This window comes from Strigops habroptila, chromosome Z, assembly GCF_004027225.2.
Source record: "Strigops habroptila isolate Jane chromosome Z, bStrHab1.2.pri, whole genome shotgun sequence".
NCBI classification, from domain to species: domain Eukaryota; kingdom Metazoa; phylum Chordata; class Aves; order Psittaciformes; family Psittacidae; genus Strigops; species Strigops habroptila.
This window is the reverse complement of record NC_044302.2, coordinates 90,067,981-90,092,588: the sequence shown is the minus strand read 5'-3', so window position 1 is coordinate 90,092,588 and position 24,608 is coordinate 90,067,981. Positions and strand designations below refer to the sequence as shown.

The 24,608-nt window shown below is 43.3% G+C and overlaps 1 long non-coding RNA gene across 1 annotated transcript; it reads left to right on the top strand.

Moving 5' to 3' along the window:
* The first annotated feature begins 1,530 nt into the window (after window positions 1-1,530).
* Window positions 1,531-22,325, top strand: LOC115600585. Its single transcript, XR_003989057.1, has 3 exons — window positions 1,531-1,646; window positions 12,121-12,124; window positions 22,314-22,325. It is a non-coding gene; the product is annotated as an uncharacterized LOC115600585 (long non-coding RNA).
* Window positions 22,326-24,608: the final 2,283 nt, after the last annotated feature.

Here is a 24,608-nt window from a genome sequence, read left to right as displayed (position 1 = left end):
CTGTTAGGACCAATTGCAAAAGGCTAATGTGACAAGGTGATGACTGAGAAATCTTTATTACAATTTGATTGCCCTAGGGCAAAGCTAGTATATACGTGTCATTATCTTTGACAGGGCAAGTTAGCCCGAGGTAGGCAGTCTAATCCAAAGGATCTGCAGTGGATGGCTGTTCCCACTGGGTGGTTTGTGATTACAGCTTTCCCAGAGTTTCTATGGAAGATGCTCCAATGTGTTTTAAATAAAATCCATCTTGTGTGTGCCTAAAAGTATAAAAATTTTTTCAGTAATGGTACATTTAGTGTAAGCTGAGGGAGGTGATTCTCTCCTTCTACTCTGCTGTCATGAGACCGCCCTGCAGTCCCATGTTCAGCTCTGGGGCCCTCAGCACAAGAGGGATATGGAGCTGTTGAGTGCGTCCAGAGGAGGCCACGGAGATGCTGCGAGGGCTGGAGCAGCTCTGCTCTGGAGAGAGCTGAGAGAGCTGGGCTGGTTCAGCCTGTAGAAGAGAAGGCTCCTTAAGGGGAGACCTTAGAGCAGCTCCAGTGCCTAAAGGGGCTACAAGAAACCTGGAGAGGGACTTTGGATAAGGGCCTGTAGGGACAGGACAAGGGGGAATGGCTTTAACCTGAAAGAGGGGAAATTGAGATTAAATATTAGGAAGAAGCTCTTCCCCGTGAGGGTGCTGAGGCGCTGGCACAGGTTGCCCAGAGAAGCTGTGGCTGCCCCATCCCTGGCAGTGTTCAAGGGCAGGTTGGACACAGGGGCTTGGAGCAACCTGCTCTAGTGGAAGGTGTCCCTGCCTGTGGCAGGGGTTGGAACTGGATGAGCTTTAAGGTCCCTTCCAACCCAAACCAGTCTGGGATTCTGTGAAGTCCATAATTAGGAGTGATTTTTTTTTTTTTCTTTTAATTATTTATTTAGCTATTAGGAAAAACATATTTCAAAAACTCAATGGGATTTAAAATATTCGCCTTTCAAACCTTATGTCTATCTACTCTCCATCTAGGTTTCATCCTGGATGTATGTTTGCTGTAACAATGACAATTCTTCTTATTTCCTTTTTGCCAAAAGCCAAGAACTTTACTAGTTCAATTCAAAGGCAGATGCTCTTGGACATCTAGATCCATGGTGTTGCTACAGCTATGTGAGGTCACAGCGAAGACTTGAACTCCCCAGTCTGGGAGGAGATAGCTGGGAGGTTTACAATTAAATTTAGGAAATCGAGAGGTGGTGGATAAATGAAGCGGAGGATTCCTGTTCTCACAAGTCCTAGAACAGAAGAACTAGGTGGCACTGGATGTAGCCTGTGGAGAGAGTTTTAAGACAGGAAAAAGAAAGCACTTCTGGAGCCTGCTGCCACAGGGGGTGGTAGAGGCAGGTCCGAAACGACCCAAAAAAGGCACGCGCATAAAGGGAATCTGAAAAAACCCAAGGAGGAATGTAGTCACTAACATCCCTGGTTCTGGAGCAGGAGCAGGGTGTGCGAGGCCATGGAACCCCATGGAACCCGTCACCAGGGGCAACGGGAGACAATGCTCCACGGAACACAAGCTACCGGTGGAGGAGGCAACAGCAGCTCCTCTGGTGGTTTCTGTCTTGGTGTCTTGGTGCCAGTGACACCTGTGGACACACGAGCGTGGAACGAGGTGGGTGACGATCGTGTTCTTCGGGTGCTTTAGGAGTTACCAAGATCACCTCAAGTGACTTCACCAGAGTCGCTGCTTTGGACTCGGTGTGTGAGTACCGCTGGCTGAGCCGGCAGTTGAGTACTCTGGCTGCCTTAAATCCTGGGATCTCCCCTTATTTCTTGTGGGGAGAACAAGGGCCTATAGGAATGGGACAAGGAGGAATGGCTTTAAACTGACAGAGAGGGGCTTTAAGGACCCTTCCAACACAAACCGTTCCAGGATTCTGTGATTCTATGAACACGTAACCAGTGGAGCAGGCGTTTCCATTCCTGGTTCTCATTCATGAGCTGGATCTCCCACACCGGTGTCAGGCTCTCCACCTGCTGATTAACCTGACCAGTAATTGGATTAGATGGCTCAGCTTGAGACCATTTCCTCTTGTCCTATCGCTTGTTACTTGGGAGAAGAGGCCAGCCACCTCCTTGCTCCATCCTCCTTTCAGGTAGTGGTAGAGAGCGATAAGGTCCCACCTGAGCCTTCTCTTCTCCAGACTAAACACCCCCAATGCCCTCAGCCATTCCTCATCATGCTCCAGACCCTTCACCAGCTCCATTGCTCTTCTTCTGAGATCTGGCAGGTCACACCTATGCAGTGACAGAACTGAACTGTCAGGTTTCCTGTCGAATGGCTGTGAAAGCAAATAAACTTGCAAGACGGTAGATAGCAGTAGAAATGCGGCTCATAGCATTAGTTTCTAGTTTTGTAAGATGTAGATATGTGGCTGGCAAAGCTGATGAAAATCTGTCCAAATGGAATTCTGTTTTGGTCAGTGTGATTGCAACAGAGATTAATTTGGCCCTGGGTATCTTTTCTTGGCTTATTGAAATATAATTCTAAAATATTTTCTTTCAGCTTTTAATAATATTTTCCTTATTTTTGGAAGATCTGCAACTTAAGCAACATATGACTGATTGCATATAAACCTGCTGTAGCTATAGAGCAATGTCTTCGTTCTTAAACAAATATTACAAAGCAAGCATCAAAATCTATCTTAAACACATAGATGGAGTAATGTTTAGATGTATATTTGGCTTTCTGTGGCTATGCTTAAAGCCAGTTTCAGGTTAAATCTCTTTTCATCTGTCTGAGTGTCTGACTCTTTGCAGTCTGCTTCCTGTGCATAGCCTGATCCTCAGATCCTGTGGCATTTGATCACTGCTAATCTGTGTGATTTTCTTAAATGTTTTGTCAACAAGTTTATTAGCTGTGCAATAATCCGATCCATGTGGATCTTTTGTGTCCATTTTTAATATTGAGTATAGAGCAATTACTTCCTCTGTTCAGTTGCACAAGGGACCTAAGCGCCACAGTAAAAAGCAGGGATTAAAGTATAAAGTTCTGTCTCTAACCCATTATGATTTTTGTGGTGCAGCTTGTAATCCTACAGACTACATTTACATTGCTGTTGGTGCAATTTACTGACATAGCCAGGAAAACAAAGAAGGAAGAAATATTTTCTGGTGAAGGAAAGGAAGAATGCTTTTTGGGGTATAATGGGTGGGAAATTGCCATAGCCTCTTGAGGCAACTTCACCTATTCTGTGTTTTCACATGTATCATAAAAATCCCCGTATGTCTGAGTCCTGTAGAGCAGGGCCCAAACCCCTCTGCTTTTGGAAGAGGGAAGAGTCAGGTGTGCATCCTGGGAGGGGGCAGACCTCAGGGCACAAGCAGCATTCACCCGCTGCTCACCCCAAATGTGGCAAGTGCTATGGGATCTCTTGTGTGAAACTGGGAGGGTCACAACTCTCTTCCATTGTAAGTATGACTTCCACTGGCCTTAAAATCTGTGGGACAAAGGTGCCGTCTGACTTGGTGGTTTACAGTCAGTGTTAATTGGCATCAAGCCTTTCTTGTAAGGCAATGATGGAGTGGTTATAAGAAGAAAAAAGGGCAGCTTCCCTGCAGAGCAAAAACGAAGTGTGCTCAGCATAGGAGACCTGTTGCAAGGATATGTAGTCAGTTGCTGGCGCTTTGTATCAAAGCATGACAGAAAATCATAATTCTGAAGGATACAAGCCAATGCGTAAGAATTAGAGGGTAGGAGGCAGCTTTCCATGGAGTAAAGTGTCCTGTATTGCCGCCATCAGAAATAGCTGGTGTTTGAGACAAGACATTGAATTAGAGGTCAAGAGGCTGATACAGGCTGGGAATTTCCCACCTGAAAATAACACTAACTGTAAGTCTGTCCAGGCTGAAAGGAAGGCAAAGAATGATTATATGGTTAGAAGGAAGTAATATATTTTGCATGATTTCTGATTCAAGAATAAGAAATTGCATTATTAAAAGTGATAAGGAGGCTTCGTGACATCTTTAGAAATGATCAATGTTTTTATAGGAAATGCAGACTCAGTGGCACAGTTGATTCTCCTCTTCTAGATTTATATGTTGCTGAACATACAGTATGGGACCTTTCATCAGAATATCAATAGCATAAGCATGACAGAGTACAGACGAGGCTGCCCATAGGGGAAATAGACTTTAAAAAGTCTTTCTTCCAAGATATAGCTGAGATCTCTTTTTGTTCTATTCAGCTCTTCTAACAACTGTTCTTCTCCCTCTTTTCCATTGGAAGTACAGATTGCAAACATCTTTAACTCTTAAGTTTGCTGGGTAATAGCACTGCTTTTTTTGTACATAAAGTTACTTTTCCCAAATGATGGACTTGAAGGTAAGGGGGAAAGAATTTAGTCTAAATGATAGTATCTTCATTCTCTTTTAATAAAGCAAATGGTTTTCTCTTCTTCCCTGGAATCAGGCAAACTGAAGGTAAAACCTCTTCTTCCAGCACCATTTTATTTATATTACTACATTTCTCAATTAGTTAATGTTGACCATCAGTCTTCAAGTGCAAAGAGCCAAACACTGAAGAGTATTAAATGGCAAAACCACTGTTGACTTCAATCTTATTTACCTGATCAGGCCATGATCTTTACTGGCAAGATACCCAGGAGTAGTGGCATCTGCCCTTCATGACACAACTGAAAATGTAAGCACTAAGCTATGCTTGGTGTGTGTCAGTGCATACTTTTGAGGGAGCACAAGGAGAATTTGATTCTCTGTCTATAAATAAATTGAATATGTATCAAGTGCATTACTCAAGCTGAGTAATATCCTCATTCCTTTTTTTAACTAGTAAAATGCATCTGCTGCAAACAGCTTACTCTGGCTCTGCATCACCTCTTCTAAGGAGCTTCGCTGGCTGCTTTTCTTCCCTTCTGCTTCTCATGCATTCAGCAAACTGCATTTCTGTGCATGTTGTGCGTAGCTCTCTGTCTTCTTTCTTCTGGCAAATGATTTTCCCTTATCATCAGGTTCCTTCCTGCCCTTGCCTATTCTAACTGTCTCTTGCACTATCTTCAGTTTGTATCTTGATCTCTCATTCTTTCCATTTCCTAGCTTGCTGCATCTGGTGTGATGCATTCTCACTAATCTTCTTCACCTCTTCTGTGTTCTCTGACCTTGCCTTTACCTGTTTGGGAGTGCTTGTTCCCAAAGCATAGTGCCTACAGTTGCAGGATCAATAGTGGGCTCCCATGTCACCATGTCACCATGGGTGACCCAGAAATCCTATGCACAGACAGGAAAAAGATGATGAGTTACAGTCAGCTTCACATAATCTTTATTTTTAATTTGAGAGAGAGGGATGGGTAGTATTCAGATTATCTCAGTATGTATCTGCCTGTCTACAGAGCAGTGGAGGCTGAACCCAGGGGAAGAAAGAGCAGGAACGTGGGCCTAGACATGAGGTAAAGAGTGAGATCACCCCTTTTGGTAATGGTGTAGCCACAGTTCAGCTTTATGTGATCGTAAAACCACATCTTGAAGTTTGACCAGTTTAAGGAATAGAGCAAGGGTAAAATATGACTTTTTCATGGTATATTTTGAATAGCTAAAGGAATAGCAGCCTTTAAGAAGGAACATGGTAACCTTGAAGGCGAAGTCTTTTGTTTGTATCTGACTGATGTTTTGTTGTCACCACAAAATGTGCATCTGGACATCTCACAATCTTTTATCATATGCATATGCTTGTGAAATACAAAAAGGCAGAGAAATAATAGTGTGCTTCCGTTTACTCCCTCTTCCGCACAGTGGTTACTGACCTCCAGCGCACCTCAGGTGTATGGAAACATGCTCGTGGACTCAGGTGGGCATGGGAAGGAAAACAAGTGTTCTTTCAGGCAGATTACTTTGGAGTAATACTAGCCACATAACACCATCTCCCTGTTTTAAAAGTATGGCCTTATAGGTCAGTGGAATATTTCCCAGAGGCTAAAATCCTGGTCATTAACTCCCTTATCACAGGACCTTAGGCATTGTTTTTGCCCAGATCCCTCTGGTGCTCACTGGGAAACCAGCATCCAATTCACTGTCTGGTTTGGAAATTACAACCCTCATTTGCTGTTACATTCAGTGAAGTAACTGACTCATGTATGATTGATTTTGCTTTTTCACCTGCTAGATTTGCGCTACTTCAATCTGGTTTCATCGCAAACAGGAATCAGGAATAGTCTTTGGCAGCGTTTTATTAATGTCTAGAGTTTGTATCCCAGTGGAAGGATTTATCATTCTACTTCTTGCTCTGTGAAGAAAGGCAATTATTTTTCTTATTTTTTTCTAAAGTAAAAATTGATGGGATCAGACCTGCTTTTCCCATCACTAAAAATGAGTCTCCAGTTTCTCGATTTGTTTCTCCAGTTTCTCCAGTTTCTCCTGTTGACGCTCATAATATTATTTCTTCAAATAAAGCAGCAAACTCAGCAGACAGGACTGCTGCATTGAATTCTGACTTAAATCCCACCACTCATTCCCAATTCCTCACCATCTGAATGACTCAAACACTGCATTGCTGCAACAGCTCCTCAGCAGTCAAAGATGTTTGTTCTTCTTCAACAAGTGTTACGTTACTTACTTTGAAAATAGGTCCTATTTCAGCCTATTGTTTTACATAAACAAAGAAACAAAAAATCTGCAGCACTTTCAGGGGGAAAGGCCAAAGCCAGTGTCTGATCAGCTATTCCGGTCAAACGGTGTTGAAACAAGAACTTGTTTTCTCAGTTGCAGCAGTTTCTAATGTAATCTCTATGGGCTACACTTATCTTCAGGAGTCAGTGACTGATGGTGTCTCACATGGATTATTGTTTTATTTTCTCTGGACTTCAGTGCTGCTTTGGGCACAGTAAACCAGGCTCTTCTAAAAAGTGTCTGCGAGGGTACAGGGTTGTCTGAAATGTTGCTCAGGTGGCTTTCACCTTTCTTTAGCCAAGGTTACACTGAACTTTAACTGTGTCCAGACTATGTCAGTTTTTTTCCCAGCTGATAAGAGTGAAGATGTGTTTTATCTTGGGATCTGAGACCTAATCAGAAGTTAAATTCATGCAAACACGTTTCTTTGGTTCATTTTTATGTCATAAAATTTTATGCTTTCTGAAAGAGTGACTGTATTGTGCCTGTCTGTGGTGTGGAGATAATTAGCTACGTAGCACATGTCTCATTACTCAGAGAATAGTAGTGCTAGAGAATATGACAGACTAACAACTCACTGATGTGGGACAGAAGTCCTGAAAGCTGGGTATGTTTGGACCAAGGACCTCTGGCATGTAGGAATGTGCCTCTGTCACCTCTCCATTGATGCAAGACCCAAAGTTTGTGGCCAGAAACTTGGTGTTCCAGCCAGATCTTCAGACTCAGTGCCCAAGAAACCAAAAAGCTAAGACATGCTTCAGTGCACCCCCCACTACTCACTCCTGCATAGGCTACTTGCCTGGAAAGGGACAGATCAGTCAGATCAGATTAGCAATGCCTGCACAGCAATCCTGGCTAACAGTAGTCCACCAGTCTGCCTGCTGCAGAGTTGCAGTGAAATAATTACCAAGAAATGTTGTAAGTTTGCAGACACCCTTGCAGGTGTACTGACGCATCGCAGAGGTTTTATTATACTATTGCAGGGTCCTCAGTAGTTTTTGAATTCCCTTTTAAGTTGTTGTGTCTCTCGTGTCTGTCCCACCATAGCTGTTTCTGTGGCAGCAGTAGCGCACAAGCCATGCCTGAATGTGTCCTGTGGGCTCATCAAGATAATTGATCAGTTTGTGATGGAAGAGGGGATCATTTCTGCCTTAATATGTCAACTTGGATGTGTCTATGCTTGAAATTCAGCAGGTTAAGAGGGCGAATGGCAGGTCTGAGCTCCAACTGCACTTGATACAGCAGTGACATTGTGCCCTGAGCAGGGCAGGCTGCCCTGTGGTGGTGGCTGTGATGCCAGAGTGTGCAGAGATGCAGAGAGTGGTGGCGTGAAATCCCCCAATGCCTTTAAACCATGCAAATAAATTTCACAGCTGAGACTGTGTGTGCAGTGTTCAGTTTGCTTTCCTTTCCTTCCTCTTCCCTCTCCTGCTGAATGATGGTGAGGGGACAAGGGTCCTCCTTTATCTCTTCAAATTCATTGAAAGAAGAACTGGAACAGTTGATGAAACATCTTTTTGATGGGACACCTTCCTTGGGAAAGGTCAGGCAGTTCAACAGCTCTCCTGTCGTCTGCTTCTGAAGATCCCCTTTGAGTGCCTCTTGCCAGTGAGGAGGAGGAAGGAGGGAGTGCAGAAGAAGCAGAGACAAAAGAATGGTATATGAGAGGAGAATTTGGAAGCACAAGAAGTTTGCCTAGAAATCTTCAGCTTCACAAGTCTTCCCCCTGCCCTGTCTTTCAGTGTGCCAGGCAGCCCCTACCATGTACCCTGTTTGTAGGCAGCTGAAGGTTTTCCCAAAGAGGAGACACAGCCTGGCTTGAGTCACATTATGGAAAGACAGTTTTAGGGGCGAGGTATCTGCTTCTCCCCCAGGTTTATGGCTGCAGTGGAAGCTCCTGTCATCCTTCACTCTGCACATGTGTCACCAGCGCTTCTCTATTGTTGTTATTTCCAAGTGATGACTGATTTAATCTAATGCAGCGTGCAGGCTGGGGCTTCTCCACGTGTGCTCTCCAACTCTATGAGATGCCCACTGGCCACTGCCTGCAGACCCAGACATGTTTAAGAAGGACCTGCCAAAAAGTATAGTTATGTATTGCTGGAGTGTTTACGCCCTATTTTTGCAAGAGTTCCTGCCAAATAACAAGATAGCGGTAGATAGCATATGCAATGTGTTTATTGCTGATGTGAAGGGGGCCAAACAGATGGAGAGCTGAGTCCTGATTTCTGGCTACTGCACTGGTTGTGGAGTGGGAGACTGATTCTTAGCTATAGCTGAAGGTAGGAGCCTTGTTCTGGCGTCTCCCTCAGTCCAAACTCAGCTAGAGAATGTAAATTTTATTGAAACTGGGATTTCTGAAACTGGGATTAGAGTTTATTAATTTAGAGTTTACTAAATTTACTGAAACGGGGGTGTTGCATTAGCAAGACTCTTGTGTATTTAGTTATAATTGCAGCTGCCTGGAATGGAGTGCTGACTACCCTGTGAAGGTTGTATCATTGTCCTATAACTTGCCACCTAAAGCACTCAAAGTGAAACCCAACCTGTGGTGAACCCTGTTCTCAGTTTTGCTGCAGTGTAATTGCTTTAATACAACTTCTGTTGTATTATCACCTGAGCAAGATGCCTCTGCCCTTTGTTACTTTCCAAGCCCCAGAGCTCTGTCGTGTGCTCATTGGCATTGTAGGGCACAGCTCTTGCAGCTCAATGGCCAACTTGAACTTGTGTGAGAGAGGCCAGAGCCAGAGTCTGATTGCCTTATGTCTCAGGTAAGCTTTGAGGTATAGCTGGAGGAAGCCACCATGTCCCCTGAAAGACGATTTAGTAGCAATCTCAATAGCAGCGCTCTTGTTACTCATTTTTGTGGTTAATGAAAGGGGTCCAGCTCCATAGGTATTTTGATAAATCTGCCACACAGTCCATCTAAATTTATAATTACCTTTTATTTTACAGTATATTTCTACTTCAATTTGCCACTTTATGTCGTTGGTCACTCCCACTATCCTAGTAAGGGTTCTGGCACTACAGGGCTACCCATGTGCAGAGCAGGCTGGAAGTAAGCATGCTGCTGAATTCCTTCACTAGCTGTACCTCTGTCACACAGCAAAGAACAAACAAAAGGAGGCAATTTGGGAACTGCAAAGAATTCAATGAACTGTTAAGATCCTATTAACAAAATATGACAGAAATGCACTGTGCAAAGCAAAACTGTTCTCCTTGCAGTTTTGGCTAGTACATAGATTTCAGAAGGCAAAGTTGAGATTTAGGAGATGGTAATCCATTGCTCTGAATTTTGTGTAGCTGTTATAACCTTAATTTAGCTTTAAATGTTTACTATAGTGTGCTGTAAAGCCCTGGAGAATGGGTTCTGCTCTTGTTGTTCAGGAGATCAAATAATAAATAAACTAACTGATCTGGATCCACTTAAGGTTGCTCAATAATCTGCAGGAAGTGCTTCGTGCATAAAAATACGGAGCACATTAGAGACAGTTAGGCTTTTAAATGTCCTTAAAGATAGCCAAAGCCTCTGATTATTTGGGCAGTATTTGAGCTCAGCCTCACTGGAAATCAGAGTCATACTAGCAACAACTTCTAATTTATGTGTGTACTTATTTTATGTGTGTACTTACTTACTGTCCCATGTGTACTAGAACCGGGCCTGCCGGAGGAGGGAAGACTGAGCTGTATAACAGGAGTGTTAGACATTATAACCTGCTGATTTCCCTCTTGCTGAGATGGGAAATGAGGGCTCCTCTATGCATACTGGTGTCATTCTGAAGGCTGCCTTCCCACTGATGACACCAGTTTTCCTCCTGGATGAACAGTATCTGAACCAAGCAGCATTCTGTCAGCTGTGCATTGCTGCTGGAAAACGGGTCTTCATGCTGGCTGGCAGGCACAGGTTCTTTTTTTTACTCCAGCAAGAGAGGGCATTTCAGAGGAAATTACTATACATAGCATAGGACAAAATATTTTTCCCCATTGTGCTGGAATGTATCTAGTGCAGGGAAACTACACTTAGGATATCAAAAAAAAGGGAAATAACAACATGGGGCTGTCTGCAGTGCAGTAAGGGAAACAAAAAACACCAGGAGAGGCATCCTGAAGTATGCTTCCTGCATGTATTGAATGCTTTAAAACATGATGCTTTTCCTTTCAAAAACAGTGAACACACTGGCATTACAATCCTTTATTTTTTTGAGTGAAGTGATGAATTCCAGTCTTCATAGGACACTTCGCTTCAGCTGAGATGGCATTTGGCTGCAGTTACTATGACAAACAGAGAAGAATTGGCATGTGGCGTGCTTGGATGAATATATAACAAAGTTTTGTGAGAAAAATATGTATAAAAATGAATCAGACACTGCATTGCCATCTCGATCATGTTCAGTAGTCCATGGTACTGAAAATAAGCAATATTTATAAACATTTCAAGGGTCGTTATAAAAACACACGGCATTTTACTTTGTAACTTTATAGGATGTTTTTCAGCTTGTGTTCCTTTACCCAGAAAAGCCTTTTTTATTAATTATTTATTTTCTTTTAGTGTGGAAAATGGTTTCAGGCTCACCAAACATGAGAACACAATACAATATTTTATTAATATTCTTTATTATTGTATCTTGTTTCTCCAAGATGAAAAATGTACTGTTATTCCCAGAACTTGGTTAGAATAGCAAACCAGTCTCTGCAGGGTAACCCTGAATCAAGCATCTTCTTTCATATGCCCAGTCATCGGTCAAAAGGAGGGGACAAAAACAGGACACACAGTGGGGCATATGGCATTAATGAGGTTTCTAAGGACAAGTCATTATTCTATTATTCTCAGTAATAATATTTTTATTTCTTTATGTCCAGAGGCCTCAAGCTAGATGGTGGGCTGAGGGCACAGTAGGCACATTCCTTACATGAAATAAAAGACAATCCCTGCCTGAAGAATTTTGGACTGTGTAAAGGAGAAAACATGCAGCGAAGAAGAGTTAAGGATCCAGAAAAAGACACACAGGTCTGAAACAGGCTGACCATAAGTGCCTAAACCCAAAGTTCTTAGGTTTTTTTGCATGTCTTTTGTGAAATTCTCTCTGAATCTTTTAATGATGAAGTAGTGATCTGGTTTTCAATAGAGACTGTCAATTACTATATGATTGCAGACATTTTGCTGCTCTTTCTGTGAGCAACTAGGGATAAACTGCAGCAGCACAGACCATTGGTTTTCATGACCAGTGTAGGTCAGAGAGATGTTATGACTTTAACCCTTCCTAGGTAGCATGACCAGATGACATGCAGAGTGGATCAGCATTTCACAGACAGTTATTTATGTGGCAATTTAGTGTATAATGAGTCATCTCAGCAGCAGAAAATTCTGCAGAAATGTTACATGACATTTTTACAGTGAGAAAAGCTAAAAGAAAATTATAGACACATCATTCCTCCAACATTTTTAGCATGTCATTAGTCACATTAAGAATTGTACTAATAAGGCTGTAACAACTGTTTATAGCACGAGGTAATACTCTTTCACCATGATTCAGTATCACAGGCAAAGTCTCCTTTTAATTACTGACCTCAGCAACACATTAATCTATTAATTGCTCCTGAATAGGATAAAATAGGATTCGAGGTATGATACCAGGCATCATCTGTGGCACATTGTAGACGACTTCAGTACCCATTTGTGTGTGGCAGAACCAGACATCTCACTATGTCTGTTCAGATCACTTACACCTGACCTTTATGCTGAGCTGCGAACCTGATGCTACTCATAAGAGGTGCTACCTCAAGGGAGGAAATGTAGAACAAAGCTGTTGAAACCACAGCATTTCAGTGTCCACCTCTTCCACATGGAAAAGGCCAGTGGATGCAGCAAAGACTGTTTAATTCCATGGTGTTTATTTGTGTTCAACTAGAAGTTTAGGCAAGCAACCTGTTAGTGCTGTGATCAGTAGGTAGTAACCACAGCTGATATCTCAAATGATGGGAAGACTGAGAGACTTAAGACTATGTAAGCGGAAGGGATAGAAAAGGAGAGGAAAGTATAATTGGAAAAGTTCCTTGGTGGTTGGGGGAGAAAAAACAACTGCTGAAGTAAGCAAAAACATTTCCAGCTTCAAGCAGAAGTCTTGAAAAACTAAGAAAAGTGAGCAGAACAATGAGCTTGTGAACACTTTGGATACATGAACTTTAGAGTCGAATCTTCAGCAAGCCCTGCAGTCTCCAGCTTCCCAAGACCTGCCTAGGTCATGAGATTGCACATCACTGCCTAGTTTTGCATAGTTGTGTGTGTATCCAATGCAGCTGGCTCTATAGATGGTCTCTTTTAATCTTGGCTGCTGGCTGCTGCTCAGTTGTGCCCTACCAGCACTTACCACTTTGGAAATCACATGCCCACATTTTGAAGGTTTCTGGTCCAGACGTTTGAGATATTGCCAAGGTGCCACCTGAAATCACTGCTGCTGCTCAGAAATAGATGCAGTAATAGTAGGTGATAGCTGAAGACTTGTTTTCACTTGTAAAACCTAGATATGATCCCAGTCTGCAAACCGAACATTATTATTAACTTGTGTCAGTGTCTGCCTCGTGCCAGGCATTTAATACGCAAACAAGAAATGATAGAATATTGTGCATGGTTAGGCAGAGAAACAGACAACTGCAGGGGTGGGGCAATAACAACAGATTATTCCAGTGTAAATTTAGGACAAGTCTCTTAAAGCAGACAGATTGGAGTGAATTTTCTAAAACTACTTGGAAAAAGGTGCAGAGGTAGTGACTGAAGAGAAAAGGAACCTGGAAAGATGGTGAATCTTACAGACTATGAAGTGCTTGGGATTGCCTCAAGTGCTATGTAGGCAAGAAGGATGGGACCAGTAATATAAATACAATTAGAAAGCAGCTGGTCAGCTTTTTTGCATTTGGTTCTGTAAACCTGGGAGGTAGGCACCTAGTTTAAATATGGGCAGTTACGCTAACAGGATACCCCATACAGGCTTTTACATACCTCTGCAATAAATAAATAAATATGCTTTGGAAGCTCTTGTCCACAGCAACTCTCTAATGGAAACAGAATACCTTACGTGAAACAGTGCTCTTACATGATTCACTCACTTATCCCCACCCTTAGGAAAAATATATTTTGGATGCCTCTCTTCTAACCTGACTTTAATTTTTATGAAAACATGTCTGATAGCTTTGGAGACAATATTGGCATGTTCTGTACAGAAATTTTACTAGCTTCTTTTTTTTTTTTTTCCTTTGGCATCAACTTGAAAGAATTGTTAGAAGATGATGCCTGCTGGAAACATTTATCCATTTCATTTTAAGAATGTGAGTAATTGTGCAGTGTATGTCATGCATATTAAATGTTTCACTATGAAAACAAATTTTACTCATTATTGCTTCTTATGACATTCCAATATGTTCTCTTAGAATACACTTCACTTTGTGCCATTTGCCCAGTTCTGGCATTAGGATGCAGGACTGATCCAATAGTTTGTACAAATCTAAATGGTTTTAAGATTAGGCTTTGCAAGAATGCATTCCATGGGCTCTCCAGCCTGGAACCAACAGCTAAATAACTGTGGTGGCAGGAAAGGACACAACCTGTTGGAAGTCATGAATCGCGTGATGTGGTGATGGAAGAGCATTGTTAAGTCTGTTCCCTGGCAGACAGATTGTCAGTGTAAGGAGCAGCTTAATATAAAGGTGTGTCATATTGGCATTTGGCTGGTGGAGCTACCAATTTTTGGAGAACTTTTTACATTGAATTCTTAGATTTTTTTAGTGCCGCTGCAGGTCTTGTTCTGAGCACGAGCCAAGTACACCTAATACAGCAGAAAGGCTATACAAAGTTATAGTTCAAAGACCATATCATGTTACAGTTCAGAGGTCCTAAATGCAGAGTCACTGACAGAAAGCATCCTTACAGATGCTGTGTCATGCACAAATCATAGAAACAGCAGTGGGGAGGGTTCTATGGAGGTCCTGTAACCCAAAGATCGAGTACAGCCTCCTGCTTAGATCAGGACTATAGCCAACATTCAGTCTTATTTCTGTCTAAATCTTAATTCTATCTGTCTAAATTTCTGTGGATGGAGAATCTGCTGGAGGGTAACAAAGTAGCAATGAGAGAAACTGCTGGACATGAGGAAAAGCACATAACCAACCCAATCTGAGGTTAAACTGATAAATCAATAGTGGGTGAAACTTGCAGACAAAAAATGTGAAAAGAGTCACTGGGAGCTGAAGAGTCACTTAGCTGAATAATATTGAAAGATGGCAAAAGCAGAGTGGAGTTGCTGATCAAGGCCACAGTTAAAAACAGGAGTGTAAATAAGCAAATCTAGAAACAAAGGGGAAAGTTTAAAGCAGGGTGAGTTGTTTATTTGGGAGTGAAAGGAATTTATGCCAAGCAGCAGATTAGGGCTGTGCGGGGACATCCCCATCATTGAGACCTGTGCATGGTCACCTCAGTCTGGAGCAGGACAACCAACTGCTTGTCCTCACCATACACTGTGCATCTGCCCTGCTTGAGCAGTCAAGGGTGATTACCCCAGAGCTGATTTGAGATAGACCTATGGTATTGTTCAGAGATGACAAATAGGAGAAGATGAGCTGCAGCTAGAGAAAAGGCTTTCAGCACTGTTGCCAGGAGGGGAAATTGCAGCATGCAATAGGATTTTTCCCTGGTTAAAATGAATGCAATTTCTGTCTTAAAGAATGTGGAATGTTTTGAGGTGGCTGTAGTTTTGGGGATGGAGGAAACTACCTTGCTTCCATGCTGCTTCTCACCCCAACCCCTTACACTTTGTGAGAAGAATGGATTGAAATGAGCAATAGGACAAAGAAATAGAAATATCAATGAGGAGCTTTTAATGACGTTTCAGTTCCTTAGAATCCTGTGAAAGGAATGAAAAATACACTGGGCTGCAAGCTACTATGGTATACATCATCCTGGTTCCCTGTGTGCAGCATGCCATGATTTAGAAGGGCTGGGATGCTTTGGGCCAGGGCTTTTGGGGTGGACAGACAGATTCTTACTTTATGTTTTGCGAAACAACTCCTGGAAAGGCTGGTGCAATATTAACAGGGAAGGTACAAGAACTGTCAAGGCGCAACCAAGAAAACTAATCATTAAGTCTGGGTAACTGAGTTCTGGAATAGTTAAGACCTGTAGCAAGATGTGCCAGCTGGAATTTCATGAGGCTGGCTTTGCTGATAACCAAGTACATGTCTGACAGTGAAGAGGTACCTGATTTCAGAGCCCCATCCCCAGTTTAGGTTGCTTGATGTAAGAAAATAACTGAAGAAACAACTCTATTGTACACCTTTTCTGGAAGAGCCAAGGTCCAGAAAAGGATTTCAAGCTTAACACTGTCATAGTTACTATATAGCATGGTTGCACTACAGTAACCTGTAAAATTAGGTATCTAGAAGGTGTGTGTGAAATGGAGAAACAAACCAGATATGTCAGCTATCATAACTAGATCTCAAAAACATGAACAATGCAATTTAATGATACAATAAGTCAATCAGATTCAGAGTCATCAGGTTTCAAATAGCATTCCCAAATCTCACCAGACATCAGCTGTGTATGAAAAACTCCAATTTCAGCTAATGGCAGATCTTCCATTAACTTCAATAGAAGCTTAACGTAGTGGTATGAATGTGCAATCCTGGCTCTGTGCCTGCTCATTTCAGCAAGAGTTTGGTAAATGTTGATTTTGGAAAGTAACCTGAATTGAAGTTAAATGTCTGATGTCCCTGTCTCCATCTAAGTGCAGATGAATTAATATAGCTGTCAGTGCAGATGGTTGCTGCTTAGGATTGTTACATAGAATCACAGAATCATTTAGGTTGGAAAAGACCTTAAAATCATTGAGTCCAACTGTTAACCCAACACTGCCAAGTCCCCACTAAACCATGTCCCTAAGCGCCCATCTACATGTGACTCCACCACTTCCCTGGGCAGCCTGTTCTAATGTCTGACTATCCTTTTGGTGAAGAAATTTTTTCTAATACTCAGTCTAACCCTCTCCTGGTACAACTCAAAGCCATTTCCTCTTGTTCTATTACTTGTTGTTTGAGAGAAGAGATCAACCCCTACCTTGCTACATCCTCCTTTCAGGTAGTTGTAGAGAGCGATAAGGTCTCCCCCAGCCTCCTTTTCTCCAGACTAAACCACCCAGTTCCCTCAGCTGTTCCTCATCACACTTGTGCTCCAGACCCTTCACCAGCTCTGTTGCTCTTCTCTGGCCCTGCTCCAGCACCTCAATGTCTCTCTTGTAGTGAGGGCCCCAGAACTGAACACAGGATTCGAGGTGCAGCCTCACCAGCGCCCAGTGCAGGGGGATGATCACTGCCCTGGCCCTGCTGCCACACTATTGCTGATACAGGCCAGGATGCTGTTGGCTTCTTGGCTGCCTGGGCACAAGCTGCTCATGTTCAGCTCCATCAATCAGTGCCCCCAGGTCCTTTTCCATGAGCAGCTTTCCAGCCACTCTTCCCCAAACCTGTAGTGTTGCATAGGGTTGTTGTGGCCCAAGTGCAGGACATGGCACTTTGCCTTGTTGAACCTCATACCACTGGCCACAGCCCATGGATCTAGCCTGTCCAGATCCCTCTGCAGAGCCTTCCTACCCTCCAGCAGATCAACACTCCCACCCAACTTGGTGTCATCTGCAAATTTACTGAGGGTGTACTCGATACACTCATCCCGATCATAGATAAAGATACTAAACAGAACTGGCCCCAGCAGTGTTTCCTGGGGAACACCACTTGTGACCGGCCTCCAACTGGATGTAACTCCATTCATCACAGCTCTTTGGGCTCAGCCATCTAGCTTAATGAAGCCTATGTCTGTCCAAGCCATGAACAGACAGTTCTCCAGCAGAAAGTTGTGGAAAACATGATCAAAGGCTTTACAGAAGTCTAGGTAGACAACATCCACAGCCATTTCCTCATCCCCTAAGTGGTCACCTTAACATAGAAAGAGATCAGGTTAGTTAAGCAGGACCTGCCTTTCATAAGCCCGTGCTGACTGGGCCTGATTGCCTGGTTGTGCTGTACGTGCCTTGTGGTGACATTCAAGATGATCTGCTCCGTAATCTTCCCTGGCACTGAGGTCAGACTGGCAGGCCTGTAGTTCCCTGCATCCTTCTTCTGTCCCTTCTTGTAGATGGACATCACATTTGCTGACCTCTACTCAACTGGGACCTCCCCAGTTCGCCAGGACTGCTGATATATGATGGAAAGTGGCTCAGTGGGCACCTCACCAGCTCCCTCCCTGCCCTTGGGTGGACCTCATCCGGCCCCATGTGTGTGTCTAAGTGGTGTAGCAGGTCAGTGACTATTTTCCCTTGGATTATAGGGGTGTCATTCTGCTCCCCATCCCTGTCTTCTAGCTCAGAAGGTTGGCTACCCAGAGAACAACTCGTCTTACTGTTAAAGACTGAGGCAAAGAAGACATTAAGTACCTCAGGCTTTTCCTCATCCTTTGTCATTGTTTACTCCCACACCCAATAAGGATGGAGATTGTCTTTAATCCTCTTTTGTCGCTAATAGATTTATAGAAACTTTTTTTATTGACTTTTACGGCAGTAGTCAGATCAGGTTCTAGTTGGGCTTTAGTCTTTCTGATTTGCCCTATGCATAACCTCACAACATCCCTGTATGCCTTCTAACTTGCCTCACCCTTCTCCCAAAGGTCATAAAGTCTCCTTTTCTTCCTTAGTTCCAGCCTAAGCTCTGTTCAGCCAGACCTGTCTTCTTCCCTGCTGGTTTTTGGCACATGGATTCAGACTGTTCCTGTGCCTTTAAGATTTTCTTCTTGAAGTGTGTCCAGTCTTCCTGGGCTCCTTTGACCTTCTTCAGAACTGCTTCCCAAGGAGACCACCTCCTTAACCTAACCAGTCTCCTAAACAGGCCAAAGTCTGCCCTATGGAAGTCCAAGTTGGCAGTACTGATGACCTCACTTCTAACTTCTGAGTATCAAAACCTACCGTTTTGTGATCACTATGTCCAAGATGGCCTCCAACCATCACATTACCCACAAGTCCTTCTCTGTTCATAAACAACAGGTCTGTCAGGTGTCTTCCCTAGTTGGCTCACTCACCAGCTGTGTTAGGAAGTTATCTTCCACACCAGGAAGCTCCTGGACTGTTCCCTTTCCTTTGTGTTGTATGTCTAGCAGACATCTGGTAAGTTGAACTCCCCACGAGAACAAAGACCAGTGACTGTGAGACTTCTCCCAGCTGCTTATAGAATATTTTGTCTGTCCATAATAGAATCTCACCATGATATCTGCCTTGTTGACCTTCCCGCTGATTCCCTATCATCACCATCGTCAAGCTCTAGATAGTCACAACACTCCCCATCATACAGGGCTACCCCACTGACTCTCCTTCCTTGCCTGTCCCTTCTGAAGAGTTTATAGCCATCCATTGCAGCACTCCAGTTGTGCGAATCTTCCCACCATGCTTCTGTGATGGCAACTGTGTCATAGTTTTCCTGCTGCACAATGGCTTCCAATTCGTCCTGTTTGTTGCCCATGCTGCGTGCATTGGTGTAGATGCACTTCAGTTGGGCTATTGATCCTGCTACCTTTTTGGGCGGAGAAGCCCTGATTCCTATTCATTCCATTCTTGTGTGCTTCTGTGGTTTCTGACACATCAATAACCTCTGTGTATTTGCTGTGACATGGATCTCCATCCCCTACCCACACTGAGGTGGCAGCACACTGTCCCTCAAACATTAAATAATTTATTTCTGGATAATAATCGCCACAAGGAATATATATTTATTCTTTTCTTGGAGTGTTTTTTGCTGATTGTTCAGCTTCTTCCTTTGTCACTTCTTTGCCAAAATCCCATTTAGTGTCCAACACTAATAAGTGACTTTAAGGGCTTATGAAAAGGGTCATAAACATGATTTCCACTCATGGAATTACTTCTTGTTAGAAACAAAACATAAAGCCTTCACATAAAATCTCCCTATGTCCCATGCCCAACTGGCCCTGGGACTGTAACTCTGCACTCTTCCAATCATCGCCCATGTGTTGGTAAATTCTTTTGTAGATCTTTATTTTCTTAATGAAGTCACTCATGAGCTCTGCACCCTGTCTTCATCCAAAAATAGCATGAACCTTACCTGACCATATAATGTAAGTAATATTTCTTTCTCTCTTAGACTTGGTAATGGCAGATCTGGGATTGTACTTAGTAAAGAAAGTGAGCAACTACCTTCAGTATGGGCAGGTCAAAGTATGAAAGAGTTAAGTCAATTATATTTAAATCCTTACCTTTCTGATTTTCTCCTGTGTTGAGAGGCTAGACTGTGCTGTGTTTATTACGTATTAGCTTCTTCCTTTTCCAACGAGTGAAGTGCTATTTTGCATCCTTCCAACAAGAGCAGAAAATATGTCCAGCTCTTTATAAGTGCAGTGTTAAATTCATAACCCATTCTGCTGATGTTAAGTGCACTTACTCAAGATAAATTTCTGTATTTCTTTTTCCATGTCGTGCCTGCACTCATGCTCAGTGATTTCTTCAAACTTGCAGACAGCTTTTTCAACTTCCTCCCTGGTACTGATGGGTTCCCCCGGGACCACCAAATCCATCATAGACTGTCCTAACCCTTCTTGGCACCAAAAGGCCTGCTAGACCTCTCTCTGGTGGTTCAACCGTCCAGCTGCCAATCCTCCCATTTTTGCCTTCCTGGCTTCATGGCCTTAGGGGTGTCTCACACTCCTCCGCTGCATATTTAACCCATCCTTGATCACTCATGTTGACTGACTTACTGCTAGTCCTCTTGGCTCTTTGTTTCAGGCACCACAGTCACAGAATGACTTAGGTCTGAAAGCACCTCTGACGGCCATCTAGTCCCACCTGCCCTCTAAGCAGATCTAATTAGATCAGGTTGCTTAGGGACTTGGGTAGTCAAGTCTTGAAGACCTACAAGGGTGGAATGTATAAGGATATATTTTCCCAGCTGGAAATACTCAAACCAAACAGCCAAAAAGAAGAACCTCAGGCGGATGCTGCTGAGAAACTGCCTGAGCAGCCAGGCATAGGTGGCAAGACCAGCAAGGCTTCAGGTGCCAAGGAGACAAACTGTGATTGGATACAGGTATGCTATATACTGTGACATGGGATTACATATCGAGGCACATATACTGAATGCTGTGTTTGATTTTACATTAATGTGTTTGAGGGAGAACAGGATGCACATGAGTGTATCGGGGACCAGAATGACATGGTGAAAAACAGTGAGTCCCACATCAGAAGTAGGAAGAAATGTCCCTCCAGGTCTTCCAATGCAGGAGGCAAATTTGGCTTTAAGGGGTAGTGGGAAAACAGGAAGTAGGTCAGGAAGAGGGAGTTTGACTGTAACTGACTCACTGCTTGGAAATGGCCTCTGTGGCACACATTGTGGCAACTCCACGGCTCTGAAACCACAAGTGGTGTCTTGGCCAAACTGTGCTGGCACAGGGCTGCTGGGCAGTGGCAGTCCCCTGCTGCAAGAGGCAGGGAGACAGCAAGTCTTCCCATGTCCCATACAGGAGGTCGCTTCTTCAGCCAGCTACACAGCTGTGCAAAACCCAGACCTTGCCCTCAGGAGCTCCCCAAAGGTAGGCTTCATGGGGTCAGTCAGAGGCATCTCAGTTCTGCGAGCACTGTGCTGCGTAGAGCTCAGGGTCCGGAAGATTGGCTCCCTTTGGCGTTTGTGGCAATGAAAGGGCAGATGTTTGAGGACTGGGCCCTGCTAGCCTGAAATGTGTCTATGTACCAGGAACTCTGTCACCAGTAGATGTTACTACCCTTTTAAAAGATTTGTCCTGAAATACAGGAGCTCATGGAAGGTCCTGGTGATGTTGGAAGCCCAGCTCTAGCCTCCAAATTAGTTTATTTTTTTTATTAAAGACATGACATTATTATGGATGTCAACACAGGTTCTTATTAGTGAACACACAAGTGATGTCCTTTCCAGTTCCAGATAATTAAAATCTGTTGTGGCTGTTTCTGCTACAGCTGCTGCAAGGTCTTGAACACTGAGTTCCCAAAATAAGAGAGCTGTGGCAACATTATTACCCAAGATGTCACAGATGATAGTCATAGATCAGAAATAAACAGAACTGGACAATCTGCAGATCAGAGATGATGGTAAGGTCTCTCTGAAGAGACTAACTGCATGTAGGTTGTTTTTCTTCAGTGCTCAAACACCCTCCTTTGTAGGCTGCAACTGCACAGAGCAGTTTTCCCCTGAAGTCTTGCATTAGAGGGAGTCTCCAGAAAAGAAAACCAGCTTGAACCCTTATGGAGTGTAATATTCCCCCTCTGCTGCACCAAGCCTTAAGACTGTTTACATTCTGAATGCCTCTTATTTGTATCCTAAGACTGCAAGGTCAATACCAGTATTTCTTTCTCTCACCTTCCTCTGGGAAAACATTTGGATGAATGTTATTAATCCCCTTGGTGCCTTGCATGTCTAGGAGATGTCTCCAAAACAGCACGCAAGCACTGCTTGGAATGAATATAATGAGGCAGGTTTGATCCAAATAACAACGGAAGCCTGTCACACACCTAAATAAACAGACGAGCATGCCAACGAACACAGTCGTTTGCAGGGTGATGTGGTAGGAGTAGCCCGTTGCTGACTGGATAGTCAGGCTGAAGGCTCTTTAGCACACAAACGACGTGAGTTTTCCTGCTAGGTTCAGCACCTAGACTCTGGTTTTACTCAGAGCACCATAGAAAAGCTGTGCCATTGCTGTCAATCCTCTTCAGCCTCTCTAAGCACTGGACAAACACTGACCTCTGTCCCCTTCGCAGTGAGATACTGGATGATTTCCTGTTCTGCAGGTGGGGTAAGGAAGCACAGCTATGCTGGCTGCTCTGTAAGCAGAGCAAAACAAACAAAGAAATCCCAACAGCTCTAAGTTGGACATAGAGAAAAGTAGCCAGAACGAGCAGCAAGGGGTCAGCGTCTCTGCCACAGCAGGTCACAGGCTTTGGGACCTCAGGCATAGGTATGTGTGTCTGATAGTGCCGTGAAGTGCTGATTTCTCTGTGTTGGAGACTTTCTAAACAGAAAGCAGCAGAGGAAACATGACCGTAGGCAATTTGCACATTAGATGTATCTGCAATTCAGCTAAGGAGTAAGGATCTGACTCCTAGCTTTACCAGGATCTACTTGGGAGAAGTTGGAAGGAAGATGCCAACTTGAACCGAAAGAGGAGAAACGGGTGAAGATGAGAGCAGGGTTTGGGAGCCCTGTTGCATGCAGCTAGCAGAGAAGAGCAGCATGAAGGGTATGAGGAATCATGCCTGCTAATCACCAGTGCATCTGGTTCCTCCACAAAGCAAGGCAAAGCCTGAGAAAATCTGGTGGTAGAGTAAAACCACGAGCACTCTGCCTTGCTCCTGGGGCATATGCAGAGCGTAGATGCACATAGCCTAAATGATCTGTGTGCATTTCACTCGTCCCTGTAGCTGGTCTATATGAGTCTACTTTGAACTGTTCTAAGGCTTATTATTACCCTTTTTTTCCTGCCATACAAAATGGGACCTGCCTGTGTCTAGGCAGCTCTGCAAGCTGTCACCTCAAAGTCACAAATCCAAATCCAAAGCAAGCTGGGAGCTCATGGTGGACCTTGGGAGGCTGTCTAGGATGACTAGCAATTTCATTTCAATTGTCTAAATAAACTGTAGTGAGAACTGTAGTGAGATAGATCTGGGAAAACAATAACATGGCATTCACCCCTAAAAGCATATTTTAAATTGATCAATTAAACCCCCATCTCTTTTAATAAGAAGTGTAATATGTTTGGTAATAGCTCAAAAGCAGCTCTTGTCCTCACGGTACATTGCCTTAAGGACTTTGCCTATAATAACTCAACCTGTGCCCCTGGTCAATCAGATACAATACCTGCATTTTAAACATGTATTTCCTGTTGTGAATTTTTGCTTCCAGCCTTATTGTCCCCCAGTTATCTCTTCTGGACTAAGTTTAATAGCTCCTTGGTCCAAATACTTGGATAGAGTTTTACATCCTTTTGTATCTGAGCAGACAGTATATTTGTGCTATTTAGTCATACAACTCAAGTTGCAAGTCCTTTCTAGTGATTCTGTACTCTCCTTTGGTACTATTATTTCATCTTCACATCCTCTCTGTTTATCTACGTAATTCAACCAACGCTGACTTCAACGTTTGGTCTTGAAAGGTGTTGGGCAGCCCTACTTGTATGACAGCTGCAGATCTCCAAGCAGGCCTTTCAACCAGATGCCTTGAAATGACCTTAAAAACTCTCAGGTTTGAGCAGCCAAGGCAACATGGCTGTAAGAGCTATGCTTTGAAAAACACGCCTTCTGCATGTCCTAAGCCCTGAGCATGGTTTATAAGTGTTCTGTCACAAGTTAAATCAAACTAATCCTTTCACTTCCCACTACATTAATGCTACTGGGAAAATAAGTTTGTTTACCTAGCTCTTAACAACTTTTACAGGGACCATGAAATTGGGAATTTATGTGATTTTTGTGCTCTTTCAGCACCTTCCTTTCAGGATCACAACATGTCCCCTGGCTGAGTTAAGGAAACTTCCTGTATTACTTGCATTTAATTAAATTACTTGCTCACTGTGTGCAAGCAGGAAGGCAGCCCCTGTCGCTGTACCCCTGTGCTCTTACATTGGATTCAGCAACTTCAGAAAGCTTCCCAGAGCAGATTGATTTAGAAACTTTGGTGGTGTATTCCTTTAATGTGTTAAAAGAAACCTTTAATATTAAGATTTTCTTTATTATTTTAAAAGCTCTGCTGCATTTAACCACATAAAATCAATGCCCCAGAATTGAAATTCTCAGCACCTTGATGCGTTATTTCACATTTCTTTCTGCCCATTGCCCTCTGAAGCCATGGCTCGCTTTGCCAGTGGGAAAGCAGCAGATGCCCTCTTTCATTTAGTGTG